We start from the raw sequence: 6,414 nt of genomic DNA, 5'->3' as shown, positions 1-6,414 counted from the left end.
AAGATTATGCACACCTCAGGCTTTAAGAAAAGAAAATTCTTTTAGAATATTTTGATTTTCGTTTTTTCTTGTTTTTCTCTGCTGAGCATTGTAAGTATGGAATTTGTGCCTCTTTTCATATCTAATTGATATTGGAAAGGACTTCCCTGTTTAATCAATAAAATAGAGTTATTCTCGAAAATTATATCCTCTTTAGGGTTGAGAGTTGTGTGTGCGTGAACTTATGTGTTTAAAAGTTCCGTAACCCTACATTCATTTTTCCTTCACTTAAAACTCTTTTTATCATAAGACTGCTTGTTGAGATTATCTTGTGATTTCCTCTCACAACTCCACTCATATGGATACTTCAAGCATTATGTCATCTGATGGGAAAGATGTTAATATGATTGTTAAGCCATTAATCATGAAGGAAAAAGATAAATCTTTGTTACCTCCAACTTTAAAAAGAATAAGAAGGAATGTGAGGAAGCCAAGAGTTGTTCCTTTAAATTCTCAAAAGTTTTCTGGTGTTCTTGAAGAGTTGAAGGAAACAAGGAAGGAGATTCAAGAAATAAAGGCTATTGCTTTGAGAAATCTTGAAATTCAGAAGGCCCTGGTTCGACATTGTTTTGGGGTAAAAACTGTTTCTGCTGGTTTTGGTAAATTTAGGTGCGTTGATGAGAAACAAATTTAAAACCTAAACAAATGTACTGCGCGGGAGTACTTTAGATTCGAGAGATAAATCTGTACAATCTTGTCCTAAACCAAGAAATGGTCGTTCCAGTCTTGCTTCGGTCACAAAATGAAGGAGAAGGGTTGATCTTAGGGAGGGAAGCGAAGAAGGTGTTGAGATTAAAATATTGAATTTTGAGGGTGTGGCTGTTTTATGACTTGTATCAGAATTTGGAACTGGCTTGTGGAATGTAAGTTATCAGTTCTTTTTGTATTTTTCTGAATACTTGTGTTGTTGTTAACCAGAACTCTCTCGTTGGTCGAAATAGGTTGAAAACCTATTTATACAAGTCATTGAGCACCCCCGATCTCGTAGGAAGTGGAGACAGTTAAGTAGTGGAGAAGTGGAGTTGTGTAAAAGCGGTTACCATTACGTTCCTATTGTGAGGGGAAACTGGTTAGCCTTACACCTGCTATTCTCTTACTGCTATTACTCGTCCGCTCTTTCCTGACACTTTCTTGTAATGGGCGCGTCGCACGCCGCACGTTGTAAACCTCCAGACAAATACCCTGATGAGCATCCCCCAGTTTGTGACATGTTTGATGTCTCGAGTGTTTTGTGGAAAAATGGGCAACAGGTTGCTGAGTGGGTATGATGTGCAAGACCTAGTTATTCTGACCAATCTCACGTAAGCTAGGCAGCATAATGGCATAGTGGCGCCTGCATAGTGGCAAAGTGGCGCCTGTCAGTGGCTAAGTGGAGAGGTGGCGCCTACCAATGGCGTAGTGGAAAGTTGGCAAAGTGGTCTCAACCAAATTAGGGTTTGGCATGTCAAAGCCCTAATTAGTGTGTGCGGCTATGTTGATGCGATGACCACTAGGTGTTGGCGCGGTTTGGACTCAATCTAAATGTTTGTGGCGCATTTGGAGTGACCTGATTGGTCGATGGAAAGGGGGCCGACTAGCAGCATGGGGCCGACCTCATTCTAAATGCGTGTGGCGCATATAGAGTGACCTTATTGGTCGATGGAAAGGGGTCCGACAAGAAGCATGGGGTCGGCATCATTCTAAATGCCTGTGGCGCATTTAGAGCGACCTGATTGGTCGATGGAAAGGGGGCCGACAAGAAGCATGGGGTCGTCCTCATTTTAAATGCGTGTGGCGCATTTAGAGCGACCTGATTGGTCAGTGGAAAGGGGGCCGACAAGCAGCATGGGGACGACCTCATTCTAAATGCGTGTTGCGCATTTAGAGCGACCTGATTGGTCGATGGAAAGGGGGCCGACAAGCAGCATGGGGCCGGCCTCATTCTAAATGCATGTGACGCATTTAGAGCGATCTGATTGTTCGATGGAAAGGGGGTCGGCAAGCAGCATGGGGCTGGCCTCATTCTAAATGTGTGTGGCGCATTTAGAGCGACCTGATTGATCGATGGAAAGGGGGGCCGTCAAGGGCAACATGGAGCATGGCCATCTGGCTACAGTTGGTGCGTGCTAGGGTGAACTGGCCAGCCACGTGGCGCGGCCACGCATCCTCTTGTTGTTGCTCCTATTTGCCGCAACTCCTCTTTTATTTCTTGCTTTGTGATTTTTTGTAGGACTTTGCTCCTACTAGTCCATGGCGGATTAATTTCCTAGCTTACCTAGGTTTGGTCTCGACCAATAGGGTTCGAGATATTACGCATGGCGCAAAAAACCTAATTTTTGCAAATATGTAAAATTAGGTTAGAAAATTGAATTTCGTGAGATGACACAAAATTAAACAATTTTCGATAAATTATTTGTGCGTTGGCACAAGAAATATCTTTATCAGAGAGCGGTACAACTTGCGTGTTCCTAAGTATTTTCATGCAGATCTTAATACTGACACTTCGGGAAACTCATGTTACTCCGCTGCGAGTGAACAGTAATTGTCATGTCATACCAATATTAAGAGTTCATCTTGGGAACATAGCATAGGGAAATACTCGACCGGCTTTACATTAGTGAATAATGCAAGCGGGAGTTTAATAAAATTTATAGAATATTTGGGATTGTTGCTACATGCACCATTCTGGATAAATTTTATGTACATATACTGAATTGCTCAATACATATGTAAGTAAAGAGGCTTGGGCGCTTATCACTCTTAAATGGCTCAGCTTCTTTGAAGATTGACGGCGCATTTAATACAGAGTTTTACCATCTTAGCCTTGAACTAAAAACCACCATCAACATTAAGTCTCGTGCTTAGCACGTAACAGTGACACTGTTGCGGGGTAAGCACTAGATGGTGACAGTCAAGATCAAAATTGAAAAGATAAAGCAGGTAGATATTACCAGGAAAATTTTAATCGTCCTTCAGCAACGGGACCACGCGGCCAATGGTCTTCGTAGTAGCGTGTTGCTAGCTCGGGTATAGGGCATGAGTGTTATGGGCCCAACCATCTATTCCAGTTAATGGAGCAAGAAGGAATATTTCTTCTGGAAACTTTGTTTGTATAGAAAGGGTATCAACCCTTTTCCGTTTTTGTTGCTCGTCTGGCTCCATGCTTTCATCTGCGGCGGCCGACTCCTCATCGTCACTATCAGCAGTTCCATCACGAGCGTGCCAATCATCGACAGCAAGGTAAGTACATTTTGTTCTCGTATTTTAGCTGTGAGTGTAATATCCATGAGTAGTTGATCAAACTTGGATATTTAGCTCGGTGTGAATGACGTTCTTTGTTAGCAGCGGCAGAGCGAGCATCAATGGCAACAAAGTAATCTCCAATAGGTATAATCAGTACCAAGGCGATCTAGGTGAACTCAAGGTAGGTGCTCTTTTCTCTTTTGCGCATGTAGCCAACAGTACCATTGATCTTCTCCAGAATGTGTAATAAGGTTTTGTCTCCAGAAGAACGAGTATCTAACCTCTCCAGTGGGTTTCAAAATTTACCAAACTACACTGCACTCCGGAGATGGATGGATGAAATATATGTTCGGCAATGATCATGTCAGGGCTAATCTTAGAGAGTGTAGTTGCATTGTTGATCCGTGATTGACTTTAAGTTATTTGGTGTCTAGACCGCTGAGCCGGTGTCTGGAAGGCTTATTCTTGCCTTTCTAATTGCGATGATGATATGATGTGGATGCTTGTATGGTCGAAATCTTCCGGAGCCGTTGGGTGAAGTAGACGAGCTGAGAGGCGTTCCGTTGTCGACGTGTTGTTATCAAGTCTTCAAGGAATTCATGTCAAACGACATCCTTTGAACCATCTTATGAATCTTGGACTATTGTATTGAATGGGATGTGATGAGCAGTCCCCAGTTGCATGTGAATATCTCTGCGGCATGCTTTTGGAGTCTTTGATGCACGTGTACGGCTTCATGTTGAGAAATTCATGCAGCTCGTAAAGCTTTGACAGTAACGATGTTGACATCAGAAATAACCTGGTTGAGGGAAGTGAAGGCATCCCATGATGGTAGTCCCCATGTGTAATTATCCTGAGCCTATTTTCTCGTGGAAGATGTGCTTCTACTGCATTCGCTGGTAAGGTGGTGACTGCGTTTAAACTTCTAAACCTGAAGGAGGCTTCAGTCACCAAGTGTAGCCTACTTTGATTGTATCACCTTGAATCCACGCTTATGGGATTTGATACAAGCTTATTGTACTCTCCTGGATGCGATGCTGGGATGCTTGGAACATCACATGGACGAAATATTCTTTGTAGTGGTTGTCGCTGTGGTGAAGCTCTGTCTGGTATCAACAAATGAGCAGCAAAGGTTCTTGGAAGAAGTTGTGATCAGAAGAGGCTACATTGTCGTGGGAACAAAATAGGTTGGCTGGAATTGCATGGGCGTCCATGGAAGCAAAGGGATTGGATGGATGTGTAAGCGAGTAAAACTGTCCACGACCACGAGCTTTGGCGGGATGGGACAAAAAGTGGCCACAACTACGAACCTTGGCTGGCTGCGATCTCGATCCTTGACAGGGAGGACTGTGGCGGCTACAACACAATCCTTGGAAGGAAGGATTGGCGGCTACGGTACGATCCTTGGAAGGAAGGAGTGGCGACTACGGGCACGTACCTTGGCAGGAAGGAATGGCGGCTATGGAACGATCCTTGGCAGGAAGGAGTGGCGGCTACGACACGATCCTTTGCAGGAAGGAGTGGCGGCTACGGCACGATCCTTGGTAGGAAGGAGTGGCGTGGAGGCCGCGGCCACAGACTCTGGTAACACGCAAGGATTTTCTCGGACATTATGTCCCAAAAGTAGGATTCCTCCTTTTAATATATAACTTATGTCTGTGAGGTTATTTCTTCTTATCCTTATCTTCTCTTACTTCGCTGAAGTAGATCTTCCATGATTCTCTGCGTGCGGCAGCTTGCCTATTGTTGCTTGCCTGCGACCTTGGTGTATTGACTTGATGAAAATTTCAGATTCGTGTCCTATTGCCAAAACGACCGCAAAATCTTCGTCTGATACCGGAATGAGGTGATTGACCTCTCGTTCTTTTTTTAAAAGGAAAATCTAACTTTTGAAAAAAGAATTTATTCATTCGGAGTCCGTTTGGTGGGTGAAAAGTACCTGACACCGAGAATTCAGAACTTTCTCATAGGATTGATGTGCCCTTTTAGTATGTTGTAGAAGACTTCCATATGAATCGTCTGGTATATGTATCACTCCCGGATTCTTCACCAATTAGCACCAGTTTCAATTCTTCCGTAGGGCAGTGTAAAAACGTTTCTGACGGAGTTCTTGCAAAACGACCCGTAACCTTTCTAAACCACATGTTATGTCCGTGGGTGATGCTGCTGATGAGGTGTCTCTCTTTGTGAGTTATCTATTGATGTGTTAGCACCAGAAGTATACTTGGAAATCGAGGGCTTCAATTCTGGATCTCTTGACGTAGTCATCGAGATGTATCTTATTTTGCTGGAATATCCCGGTGTAGGTTCTTCCGGTAGGAAATTTGGAGAACTCTTCAACATTAACCACTTCCCTGGACAAAGGAAATATGGGAAACGTGGATCCTTTTGGTGCAACAACTTCTCGAATCTTCCTCTGCGTGAAGTTATCTCGGCTACGAATTTTTTCCTGACATGATGGTGCGGGCACCGTTATCTTCTTGAGGCTGCTCTATTGACGTGTCGGCTCTAGTACATCTGAAGACGTCCCGGGCTTGCTATTTCTTGGGTCGGCATAATAGGAAAACCCCTATGAACGATTTGAAGATGTGTCAAGCCTCTTTTGTTATTGTAGATGTACGAATTCCCAAGATTGAGCTATGGTCTGGGTCTACACATTTTGTTGATGAAGTGATAGCGGATACTCCTGACCATAAAATGGTAGTAGTGGTGGAATGGAGATAAACCCTCGCTTTCGTGATCTCTGCAGGTGCCTTTCTAAGACTCCACTGGTGTTGAGATTTGTTGTCGACTATCTCCATACTGGAACAACGGCTATGGTAATATTCCTTTTATCTCCTTAAGTGTGGACCCTGGAGACATTAATATTGGTGATAACTTTGAGGCGTTTCCGGCTTGCTCCATATAACACTTATGGTGTTGCAGATGTGGTTGCTCCATTCGGACTTCGAGAGAAGCCATTGTGCCCTCCTAAGTAGTAATCACGTCTTCATGTGTCTTCACGCGGCTTTATGGTCCTTTCATCTGGGAGATTTACTAGTGCTCAGCTATCCAAGGCATTTCCAGTAGCATTGCTTGAAATAGCATTTTTGTGAAGCTTCTTAGCGAACAGAACACCGGAATTGAAATTGGTTGTTGAACCTAAATTGAGTT

This window comes from Papaver somniferum, chromosome 2 (genome assembly GCF_003573695.1).
Source record: "Papaver somniferum cultivar HN1 chromosome 2, ASM357369v1, whole genome shotgun sequence".
NCBI lineage: Eukaryota > Viridiplantae > Streptophyta > Magnoliopsida > Ranunculales > Papaveraceae > Papaver > Papaver somniferum.
Note: the sequence above shows the minus strand (reverse complement) of the source record.